This window comes from Megascapheus bottae, chromosome 21, assembly GCF_031878675.1.
Source record: "Megascapheus bottae isolate mThoBot1 chromosome 21, mThoBot2.hap1, whole genome shotgun sequence".
Classification (NCBI taxonomy): domain Eukaryota; kingdom Metazoa; phylum Chordata; class Mammalia; order Rodentia; family Geomyidae; genus Megascapheus; species Megascapheus bottae.
In genome coordinates this window covers 34,190,718-34,203,434 of record NC_143529.1, presented here as the reverse complement: position 1 = coordinate 34,203,434, position 12,717 = coordinate 34,190,718, and positions in this window count along the sequence as shown.

Here is a 12,717-nt window from a genome sequence, read left to right as displayed (position 1 = left end):
GCAGATTCATTGTCTGATCAGAGCCTACTTCCCAGTTCTTGTCCTGACATGACAGGAAGGGAGCTAGATAGCTTTACAGCTCCTTCTCATAAAAGCACTAATCCCATTCTTCAACACTCCACCCTCATGACCCAATTACTTCCCAAAGGACTCATTTTCCCCATGAATTTGAAGAGACACATTCAGACCATCCATTATGTTTAGGGGTTCTGAGCAGCAATTGTTGCCTCTAGGCTTTCCAAGATGAGCCTAATCCATCCACCACCACCATCTTCTGTAATCTAGATTTCAGTGCTAACGTCCATCTAGTCACAAAAGCAGGCACAGGAGCCCTTACTGACTAAACTTCCTCTCTTCACCATACCCTCACCTATCAGTCCAGTCCTTGAGCAGTAGATTCTCATTTCCCTCACCAGTAACAGTGAAGGAAGCAGTAACTAAGCAACTCAGGATCAATAAACGGTGAACCAAGGTGATAAAGGTGGGATGCATGTATGTACTTGTGGGAAAAGCAGCATCATGACCAAATAGAATACCACAAGAATTTCAAGGAGCTAAGGTAGAATAAATTCATTCAGTAGCTTGATTTAATTGCCTTCACATTCCGATTTCATCATAAAAGAACTAAAAGATAATGAAATAAGGTAAAGAAAAAAGAAGGTAGAATTGAAGACACTTCAGGCACCAAAGTGAAGAGTGTTTGCTGGCCTAGGGTACCACTTTGGGAGACTGTGTCTCAGGATACCCCAGCTCAGCTGTGGGATGCAATTGGGTGCCAGGAGACTGCTCTATCATGCATAGGGGCCGAAAGTGTTATGGAAGAACAGTAGGTATGAGTACATCAGCCAGCACCTCCATCCACCCGAGTCACTGTTTCCAATTGAAAGTTGTCTGATTGTAGCTTAGTTTCAGTCTTGCCTCATTTGAGGTCAAATAAATATTTTTCTTGGGCCGGGAGTTTGGCCTAGTGGTTAAAGTGCTTGCCTAGCATGCATAAAGACCCGGCTTCGATTCCTCGGTACCACATACATAGAAAAAGCCAGAAATGGTGCTGAGGCTCAAGTGGTAGAGCTCTAGCCTTGAGAAAGTCCAAGGACAGTGCTCAGGCCCTGAATTCAAGCCCAGGACTGGCAAAAAAAAAACAAACTTTTCCTTTTGTCTTTCAAGTATTGGGGAGAGGGGGTCACTTAACTCTGTGTGGGGAGAGAAGGGTACTGGGGTCCGTATGCAGGAGGACCTTGCACTTGCTAAGCAGGCACTTTACCATTTGAACCATCACCCCAGCCCTTTTTTTCTTAATTATTATTTTTTAAATAAAGGCTCATGTTTTTACCGTGGCCAGCCTGAGTGGTGACCCTCCTTTTTATACCTCCTACATAGTCGTGATGGTATATAAAACTCATGACTCACAGCAGGCACTGTGGTTCACGCCTTTAATCCTAGCTACTCAGGAGGCTGAGATCTGAGGATCAAGGTTCAAAGCCAGCCTGGACACAAAAGGACCTGAGACTTTTTATCTCCAATTAACCTCTAGAAAACAGGAAGTGGGGCTTGGCTCAAGGGTAGGGTGGTAGCCTTGAGCTGAAGAGCTCAGGGACAGGGCCCATGACCCACAAAAAAAAAAAAAATCACTCACACTTTAGTAGTTGAAATGGAATCTCAGTAACTTTTTGCCTGAACTGGTCTTAAAACTCAGTCCTTCCAATCTCTTCATAGTTGGGATTATTTTCTCTGGACTTGAGCTTAGCACTTGAGCTCAATCAGCTTGCTTGCTCACAGCCTTCACTGTATTCATTTAGCCATAACTCCAGCCTGCCTCTTCTGTTTTAAAATCTAAAACTTACTAGGACAATTTACGGGCCACTTTTATCCCATCTTTTAATGTTAGTTGTCTGTTTTATTATCTAACTTCTGTATAACATTTTGTCTCTACATATTTTAACTATTAATGAAGTTTTATCATGATTTTATCCACGTTATTTTTGACTGTTTAGTATGCACATTCATATACACTGGTCCTGAGGCTTAAACTCAGGGCCTGGATGTTTTCCTTTAGCTTTCTCACTAAAGACTAGCTCTACCACATGAGCTCCACTTCCAACTTTTTTGCAATTAATTTGAGATGGAGTCTCTCAGATTTATCTTCCTGGGCTGACTTCAAACTTCAATCCTCAGATCTCAGTTTCCTAAGCAGCTAGGATAACAAGTGTGAACCCATGATGTCCAGCTCTTCCACTTCTTTTTTAGTTCAAAAAATGCTTCTTTTAATCTGAATTTTAGAAAATATTATCATTTACAGGTTTGGACATTCTATTTTTTTTTTCAGTTATGGGACTTGAACTTGGGACACTGTTCTTGAGTTCTTTCTCCACAAGGCTAGCACTCTAGCACTTTTTTTTTTTTTTGGTCATGGGGCTTGGACTCTGGGCCTGGAGGCTGTCACTGAGCTCTTCAGATCAAGGCTAACACCCTACCGTTGAGCCATTGCCCCACTTCCGGTTTTTCTGGTGGTTAGTTGGAGATAAGAGTCTCACAGTCTTTAGTGCCTGAGCTGGCTTTGAACTTTGATACTCAGATCTCAGCCTCCTGAATAGCTAGAATTGCAGGCCTTAGCCACTGTGCCCAGTCGCACTTTACTACTTTTAGCAACAGCTCCACTTTGACTTTTTGAGTGGTTAATTGGAGATAAGGGTTTCATGGGAACTTTTCTGCCTGGGCTGACATAAAACCACATCTTCAGGGGCTGGGAGTTTAGCCTAGTAGAGTGCTTGCCTAGCATGCACCAGGACCTGGGCTCGATTCCTCGTTACCAAATACATAGAAAAAAGCCAGAAATGGTGCTGTGGCTCAAGTAATAGAGCTCTAGCCTTGAGAAAACCCAAGGACAGTGCCCAGGTCCTGGCAAAAAAAAAACCACACACACAAATAAAAACGAGTAAGTTGGGCACTGGTGGCTCACACCTGTAATCCTAGTTATTCAGAAGGCTAAATTCTGAGGATAGTGCTTCAAATCCAGCCTGAGCAGAAAAGTCCCAATGAGACTCTTACCTCCAATTAAGTACTCAAAAACTGGAAGTGGTCCCAGGATAAGTAGCTCATGCCGGCAATCCTAGCTACTCAGGAGACTGAGAACTGAGGCTGTGGTTTGTAATCCCCAGATCTCAGCCTCCTGAGTAGATAAGATTACAGGTGTGACCACTGGTGCCTGGCTTTTTTCTAAATTTTAATTCCACTCTTTTTCCCCCTAGTACTGGAGATTAAACTCAAGCTAGCACTCTACCATTTTAGTCATGCCCTCAAAGTCCTTATTTAGTTTGGTTTTTCAGACAAGGTCTTTAGCTAACTTCACCTGGGTTGACCTTGAACTATGATCTTACTACCTCCCCAATGGAAAATTGCTAAAATTATAGGCATGCATCACCACACACATCTCATTCTTAGTTTTCAGAGCATTTACCCAAGCATAGTGTCACAGAACTGTAATCTCGGCACTCAGGCAGCTGAGGAAGGAGGATCACAAATTTAAGGCCAACATTAACTATATGGTGAAACTTACCTCAAAAAAAAAAAAAGGCAGGTATGGTGGCTCGTGCCTGTAATCCTAGCTACTCAGAATGCTGAGATCTGAGGATCAAGGTTCAAAGCCAGCCCTGACACAAAAGAACCTGAGACTCTTATCTACAATTAACTTCTAGAAAATGGAAAGTGGGGCTTGGCTCAAGGGTAGGGTGATAGCCTTGAGCTCTTGCTCAGTGACAATGCCCAGGCCAAGTTCAAGCCCCATGACCAAAAAAAAGAAAAGAAAAGAAAAAGAAAAAATTCTGGGCTGGGAGTTTGGCCTAGTGGTAGAGTGCTTGCCTAGCATGCATGAAGACTTGGTATCACATACATAGAAAAAACTAGAAGTGGTGCTGTGGCTCAAGGAGTAGAGCTCTAGCCTTGAGGAAGTCCAAGGACAAGGACAGCACACAGGCCTGAGTTCAAGCCAGGACTGGCCAAAAAAAAAATTCTGTCTTAATTTTGATAATTTCTTGCCATTCTACTTCATCCTTAGAGATAAGATCAAAGTTTTTCAAGTGGTTTTTGTTGTTGTTGTTGTTGTTGTTGTTGTTTTTCCTGCTGGTCGTGGGGCTTGAACTTGGAACCTGGGCCTCTTTGTGTTCAAGACTACTACTCTACCTCTTGAGCCACACCACCACTTCCAGCCTTCTCTAAGTAGTTTACTGGAGATAAGAGTCTCACAGACTTTCTTGCCATGCTGGCTTTAAGCCACAATCCTCAGATCTCAGCCTCCAGATTCGGTAGGATTACAGGCATAATCCAACAGTGCCCAAACTTGTTTTTTCAAGTTTTGAGTGTTCTTTTAATCACAAACATGTCTCACCAGTAGAAAGTGGCATCTAATAATTTTTATACTTTAAAGAGAAGAATAACATAAAATTCATAAAACCCAGAGTGCTAGTACCTTCGTTTTGTTGAATTCACTGCAAAGAAGGGTTTTATAGAACAAAACTTAACATTTCTTCTATATTTTGCCACCTGCCAGATACCAGATAATTTAACATAAAGAAATCTCATGTTACAAATCCAACATTACAACAGTGCAGTGTAGTGACACTTAAGGTACAGTGTTGGGGGGAGCCAAACTGTCGGATTAAATCCAACCCCCCTAGTTAGTCACTGTGTGACCTTAGGCAAGTTACTTTAACCTTTCTGGGTCTCCATTTTATTTGCTGCTAGTAGATTTTTAAAGAAGCCAATACATTTTAATGAGCCAGTATACTTGAGCAGTGCTTGATATATCGTAAATATATTATTATCACTTAACAAGAAGTTATCCTACATGGCAGTCACCAGCAGAAGTGTAAATGGTTCCAATGGAGTGTCTGTGTGTGTGTGTGTGTGTGTGTGTGTGTGTGTGTGTGTGTGTGTGTGTGTGTGTGTGTTTTGGTCAGTCACAGGGTTTGAACTCTGGGCCTGAGCACTGTCCCTGAGCTCTTCAGCTCAAAGCTAGTGTTCTACCACTTTGAGCCACAGCACCATTTCAGGCTTTCTGGTGGTTAATAGGGGATAAGATTCTCACAGACTTTTGTGCTTGGGCTGGCTTCAAACCACTACCCTCAGATCTCAGCTTCCTGAGTAGCTAGCATTAGAGGTGTGAGCCACCAGTGCCTGACTGGGAGCTTATATTTTATTCTAACTCTGCAGGATGCACCACAGCCTGCCAAGCTTCTCTTACTAATAGAACCCAAAGTTTTTTAGATCAACAATCCATAGAACTAGGAGGTTTGTGTGTATATAGCCATGTGGGTGCATTCATACATGTGTGCATGTGTTAGAGTAGTGGAAAGAAAACATTCGATAAAGAATATCACCTTTTCCATAGTGTAACACTGGATTCTATAGAGGAATTGTCTGATTGGCTGAAGGCAGCTTATCCGTTAGCTTAGGGACTTACTTGAGCCAATCATCTGAGCCAGGGAAACAAACTCATCCAGAAGAATGAGAATTATGACTTCACAGGCCTTTCTCAAAGGCTGAGGGTTTGAGTATGTGTATAGACTAGTTTGAGGAGAAGACTAGTTTGAAAAGAGATAGAATGTACAGTTGCAATAAAGTATAATAACCATATCTTACAATACTTAATGAGGGTAACAAGTTACAGGTTAGTAAAACAAAACCAGAAAGAATTACTTAAAGGAGGACTTGGAAAAGTTATGTAAGCATCAACAAAATTCTGAATCTGTGTATGAAAAGTAATGCCATATGAGTAAGTGAAGACAGTAAAATCCTAGGAAATTAGGTTTTTCAAAAACTGTTACATTTGATCTCACCTAAATTAATTTTTAAAATGTTGTGTCTAATAGAAATTCTGTTAAGTTGAAAGCAAAGACTTTATTAACTAAGAAAAATACCAGACAACACAATTACAATAATTAAAAGATTACATATAAATGGACTACATTCTCCTATTTTTTTTAAAGAAGCAATTACACACTGGATTAAAAAGACAAAATCCACATCTATTCATCTTATTTTGAAAACACACACACACACACACACACACACACACACTTAAGAGAAGAAAGAACTAACTTAAACCTGGCTCAGATAAATCATACTTGCACAAAAACAAGCATAGCATGTGCTAGCTTGACTGAAGAAGTTATGTTCATCCCAGGATTCCAGCATACCTAGGCTTGCCCAGAATACCAGCAGGGGACCCACTGGATTTGCATAGGAAGTCAGCCCGTAGAAGAGAATTCCTTTGTCAGCCAAAGCCTAAAAAAGGACCAAGAATAGCAGGTCCGTCTGATGCTTTGTGTACCAGGTAAGCTGAAGGAAGGCAGAACTCCCAAAACATGCCATTTGGCCAAAGGCAATTCTGCTCTATGTCTTCAGCAGAAGGGAGCACGAGCAGGAGAAGGGTTCTGTTGAAGCATGTTGGCATAGATTCCCAACAATACTGCATTCATTGGCACCAACAGGCTCTGCCTCAGTTCCACTGTGAAAGGCCCTGCACCTGAAGGCTTCTGTGTCTTCTGCCACAAGGGGAGGCCTAAAGAAACTTCTCCAAAGGAGACAAATGAGGAAATACAGGGCTTCCCTGGGTGCATAGTAAGCTTTCATAAAAATTAGCTGCAATTTTGAAGACCACAATATTGTCAAGATATTCAAAAGGATGCACACATTTTTTAGACTCCAATACAATAAAATTAGAGTGGAAATTAACATACTACTTGTCTGTACTTGGCCAGTGGGAATGGAAGAATGCTCTGGGTTGGAACAATAGAGTTCAAAAGGCCACACTGAAATGGGGACCAAGACATGTGAAAGGGTATCAATGTATGGGAATTAATGCACCATTTATCTGGCAAATATCATGTAACCCTTCTATTAATTACAATAAAAAAATATATATATATATGTATAATGCCACACTGAACCTGGGGACAAACACCAAAAAGAAAACAGGTACACTAATAAAACTGAGCCAGACAAACTTTTATTTCTTTTATTACTATAGTAAAAAGAAAGAAAAAGGGCCAGGAGTTTGGCCTAGTGGTAGAGTGCTTGCCTAGCATGCATGAAGACCCAGGTTCGATTCCTCGGTACCACATACATAGAAAAAAAGCCGGAAGTGGTGCTGAGGCTCAAGTGCTAGAGCTCTAGCCTTGAGAAAGTCCAAGGACAGTGCTCAGGCCCTGAGCTCAAGCCCAGGACTGGCAAAAAAAAAAAAAAAAAAAAAAGAAGAGAAAAAGAGAAAACTAATCAGACATAAAGCTAATTGTTTTAAGATTTAAACAAAACATTAAAAATATATAAAATAAATTATGAATCTTTTATATACAAAACAAGTAAAAATTAAGGAACAAAAATATTTACAAACCACTGATATAAACAACTACCCAAGAGAATAAGAGAAACAAAATTCACTAAAGATATAAACACAAAAAGTTACAGTTATTAAGAAATATTACTCAAAATTAAACCCTAAAACCTTGAGAATATTACAGGAAATGAACAGATTTGGACAAGTTTGAACCCTTTGGATAAGAAGAAAAAGAAAACTCAAGATGAACAAAGAAAAGCTAGATAAAGGAAAAGTTCAAGAAAGAGCCAAAAAATATAGTCAAGTTGATGTTAGTAGTTCATGCCTATAATTCTAGCTACTTACAAGATTAAATTCTGAGGATCATGGTTCAGAGCCAGACCAGGCAGACAAATGTAGACGATTTGTAGAGCACCAGCCAAAGGACCTAGGTTCAAACCCCAAATGTAGACGATTTGGTAGAGCACCAGCCAAAGGACCTAGGTTCAAACCCCAATACTCGCACAAACAAGTATTCAGTGAAGATCTACAGTATGAAAAGGGAAACTATGGGCTGGGGAAGGAAGGGGCAGAGTGGTTGGCCAAGGTGCTGAGTGCAGACCCCAATACTGTGTAGGTTAGAGTGTGTGAACTCCATAATGTAGTCCTTTGCATTTTCAATATCAAATAAGCAAAATCATAATGAAATGTGTAAGGGAAATAAGATCAATTCAGTGAAGTACAGCTATAATGTTATAGAATCATCACCCCAATCAGTTCTGGATCATTTCCAATCACACCAAAAGAAACCCCATAGCAGAAGAAAGTCTTCATCATCCTCCAATCCTCAAAGCCCATCAACTTCCTGTCTCTATTGTCCCTCCCCCCACCCCAACATTTTATATGAATAGCAATCCTATGTAGTATGTGTCCCTTCTGACTGCCTTCTTTCACGTAGCAAGGTCCATGGATACGGTAGCATGAACTGAAACTTCACTTCTGGTTACAGCGGAATAACATCCCTTTGTGTGGGTGAACATGCCATCTTGCTTATCCATTCATTAACTGGTAGGCATTTAGATTCTATTCACTTTTCGGTCTTCTGAACAGTTGTGTATATATCTTCATATGAATATTCTTTTTCATTTCTTTTGTGTTTATAGGTAAGAGTAGAAATCCTAGGTTGTGTGGTTTTCAACTGTGATCCTCTGATTTCAACTTCTTAAGTAGCTCAGACTTATGGGTGAGCCACCAGTACCCAGCCTTGGTCATTGTTGTTTGTTGGCTTGCCTATTTAATAAAATGTTCTCATTGTTTTACCCAGAACATTAAAAGAGATGCCTTCCAAAGGTTTCTTGGAGGGAGGTCAGGGTCAGGTGCATTTGTCAAGCTCTTCCTGTTTGTTTTTGTAATTTGGTTCTTCCTACCACCAGGGAGATGGCCCACAGGAGGTAGCTGGTCTGGTCTGAGGAGGGAGCTAAGGGGCCCTCCATGCCACCTCCACACTCAATTCCTGGAATGGCTCCATCCCTGCCCAGGAGAGACCCATCCCTTCTTTCCAGACTTAGGAGAGATTGGTTTTTCACCACTTTCAAAAAATGAACCTGCTGGATCTTGGACTGCCGCTTTGCCAGATCCTGGTGGTTTCATGGAAACATAGCCAAGGAGAGCCTGGCCTTCTGCTCTCCTAGTGATCCCAGAGTGGCTCCCAGCTCTCAGGCTTTTCTCCTGCATGAGCTGTGAGGACTCTAAAGGGTAAGTGCATCCATCCCTACAGCAGAGCACTGTGACCAGGACGCTGGCTGCTGAGCAGAGCCGGTACTGGCAATAGCAGGAGGCGCCTAGGATGACCTGACTTCTGTACAAAGACTGCCTGCTTAAATATGCGTGTTCACTCCTGGTTTAAATAATGTCCTATTATTGTTTTAAACCTATTCATCTAAACCAGACCTTTGAAACCTGACTATGTCTGGTTTAGGGCTGTTGCCCTCTAGATTTATTTCATTACCTGTAACGCATCATAAGTCTGTATAACACATTTTTTTTTCTATTGCAGAGGATATTCATGTTTTAAGATACTTATTAGCTGGGCACCAGTGGCTCATGCCTGTAATCCTAGCTACTCAGGCTGAGATCTGAGGATTGTGGTTCAAAGCCAGCCCTAGCACAAAAGTCCATGAGACTTTTATCTCCAATTAGCCACCAGAAAACCTGAAGTGGTGCTATGGCTCAATGGGTAGGGCAGTAGACTTGAAGTCAAGAACTCAAGGACAGCATCCATATCCAGAGTTCAAATCCCACAACCAACAAAAATAAATAAATAAATAAATAAATAGAACATTTCTTTTCAAAAATCTTGGTTATCTTCATGTCTTTATCATTCACTAAAAGAAGTTTTTCAGCAGTCACAAGTTATTTAGTATGGGGAGGAACAGTAATAAAATTTTATGCAATACTTCAGGAGAATTAACATTTATCATCACATATCTTCTCATGAGGACACATGGTTCTGTTCTCCATTTAGTCAAGTACTCCATTTTGTCTCTTTGGGGTTTACTTTTTGGCATTACTATTGATAAATGACCACCCCACCCCCACCCCAAGCAGTGCTAGGATTTGAACTAAGGGCCTTGTACTTGCTAGGCATGCTCTTGACCACTGATACACAGAGCAGCTCTTTTTGCTTTAATTGGGTCTTAATTGGGGAGGGTGGTTAATTTACCCTCTCCCAGGCCAGCCTCCATCTACAATCCTCCTACCTCTGCCTTCTTAAGCAATGAGAATTTCAGGCAGCAGCCACCTCCACCCTTGGATTCATTGAGGAATCTTTTTCCTTCTTTTAATATTTTTGCATAGATTGCTTTGATGTTTTCTGGAAAGGGATATTCATTAAACCCAGTTATAAGACTGGTAGACAGAAACCATATTGCAGTTACTTGTCAATCATGTGACTATCAAACGAGCACCTCAAGAAGTAAGAATAAAAAATATACAATAAGAGTATTTAGCAGGTACCAGTGGTTCATGCCTGTAATCCTCTAGAAAATGGGACGTGGGACTTGGCTCAAGGGTTGTGCGACAGCCTTGAGCTGAAGAGCTCAGGGACAGTGCCCAGGCCCAGAGTTCAAGCTTCAAGCCCCATGACCCCCAAGAAGAGGTGAGGGGGGAGAGAGAGAGAGAACTTCAGTGTACTACAAAACCCACTAAGTAGTATTAGCATCATTGATTCCCCCACTTGAAAAAAAAGTACCTGCATGCTTCCTCTTAAACCCAAATCAGGCTGAACACCTGCAGCTCCCACCTGCAATCTTAGCCCTAGCTATTCAAGAGGCTGAAATCTGAGGATCCTGGTTCTTCTCACTCTTATCTTCAACTAACCAGCAAAAAGCCAGAATTGGAGGTGTAGTGGTATACCAGCCTTGAGTGAAAAAGCAGCACTCAGTGCAAGCCCCAGTGCAAGCACGGCACGCGCACGCGCACTCGCGCACACACACACACACACACACACACACACACACACACACCGATTTTAGAAAGGTTCACAGTGCGAAGTTTTAATTAATACTCTTACCTTTTGCTAAAGCAGGTTGTTTACTTGTAATGAATGTTGAGTCTCTAGTTCAGACATAACAGGTGAAAGAAAGACAGGACAATGCACATTTTCCTCCTGTTGGGATGATTTTTTAAAAAAGTGTCATATCTCATATTGTTATAATTTTTCACCTTGTTATCTGATATATTTTATATGTGCTTAATTGGTTATTTGAAATTGGATAGGGAATGGGGGAAATCAAGATAAGCGGGGGGGGGGGGGAGGAGGGAGGGAAATGGGGACCATGTCATGAGAAAGGGTATCAATGTTTGTGAAGTTATGCACCTTCTATCTGGTGAATATAATGTAATCCTTCTATTAATCACAATAAAAATTATTTTTAAAAAAGTGTCCTAAAGTTAGTTGTGGGGTGGTAGCACAATTCCAGTGAGTTCTCGAAGCTTTTTTTCTTTATGGTTATTTTCTTTGGGAGGTACATTCTGCTTTCTGATTGAGGGCGGCCCTTGTCTTCCTGCCATCCTGAGGGCGCTAATCTTTTCTCCTCCTTTTCCTGCTCCACACCCCATTCTCCAAAACATGGTGATCAGTTCTAAGACCAAAGTGGACGAGCTATGCTCAGATCCTATTAAGAATGTTTGCCTATTTTAAAACTTCTCTAGACATACTGAAAAGGAACCAGTCTTCCCCTCATCCGTTATAGACAGATGGTCTGCAAATTAAATGCACTTCCACCTGCATATAGATTTGCCCTCAATGGCTCTCAGGCAGACTCAGCAAGCAGGCAAGCAAGCCCTGGTGATAGACAAAGACAGCATGTGAAACCATCTCTCTGCTCTGTCATTACAGCTTTCTCTGTCTTGGGAGAAAACCTAATTTGGGCCACCGGGTGACCATGATGCGGGTTTCAGCACATTTGGATGATCCTAGGAGGCTTACTTGTTGACACTTTAAGAGAAGGTTGAGTTTTCCAGGTGGCTTTAACAAATATGGCAATATTTGAAATACTTTGGCAAACCTCCCCAATACCTAAGACACAAAATGTTTATTAATGAGTATGAACTTCCTGGGTTTGAATCCAAGTTCTGCCATGCCTAGCTAGTTATGTGACCTGGAGCAGCTTACTCACCTGCAGTATGCCTCAGTTTCCTCTACAAAATAAGGATGAAAAATAGCTCTAATAACCAGTCAACAAGTATCCAGTTTATTAACTTACTTATTTCCCCACATTGTACTCTCCACTGGTGTGTGGATTATAACTTCTCACAATGGATGCTATGGTTGGGATGTGGTTTATCCCCCAGCGGTTCATGTGCTGAAAGCTTGGCTCCAGTGTGAAGATGCGAAGAACTTTTAAGAGGCAGAGCCTGGTGGAAGGTCATTAGGTCATCGGGGAGCTGCTCTCAGAAGGGATGTAAGTCATTCTTATGGGCCCCTTGTGAGTTCTCAAGAGAAAGTCGTCATAGAAGAGCAGGATGCACTCCTCCCTCTCTAGCTTCCTGTCTTGCCGAGAATTAGTTAGGATCATGCATGTCTCCACGCTCCCAGGGCTTGCCCTCTACTTTGGTGTTGTAGGGAGCTTATGAAACCTTTCAGAGGAGGTTTAATCTGTCATCTTCTTCTTCCACCCCATCCCCTTCCAATCCTCCTCCTTCTCCACCACCTCTTCTTCTTCCTCCCTTCCATCTTTCTTTTCTTTCTTCCTTCTTTCCATAATAAAAGAAACAGGTAATAACAATTCTTGGCAATGGCACAGAGAAATCAGAAACCTCATTCACTTCTGGCAGAATGTATGGTGTAGCCAATCTGCAAACAGCCATTTCTGAAAAAGTTAAGCATGGAGTTATGCGGCTAG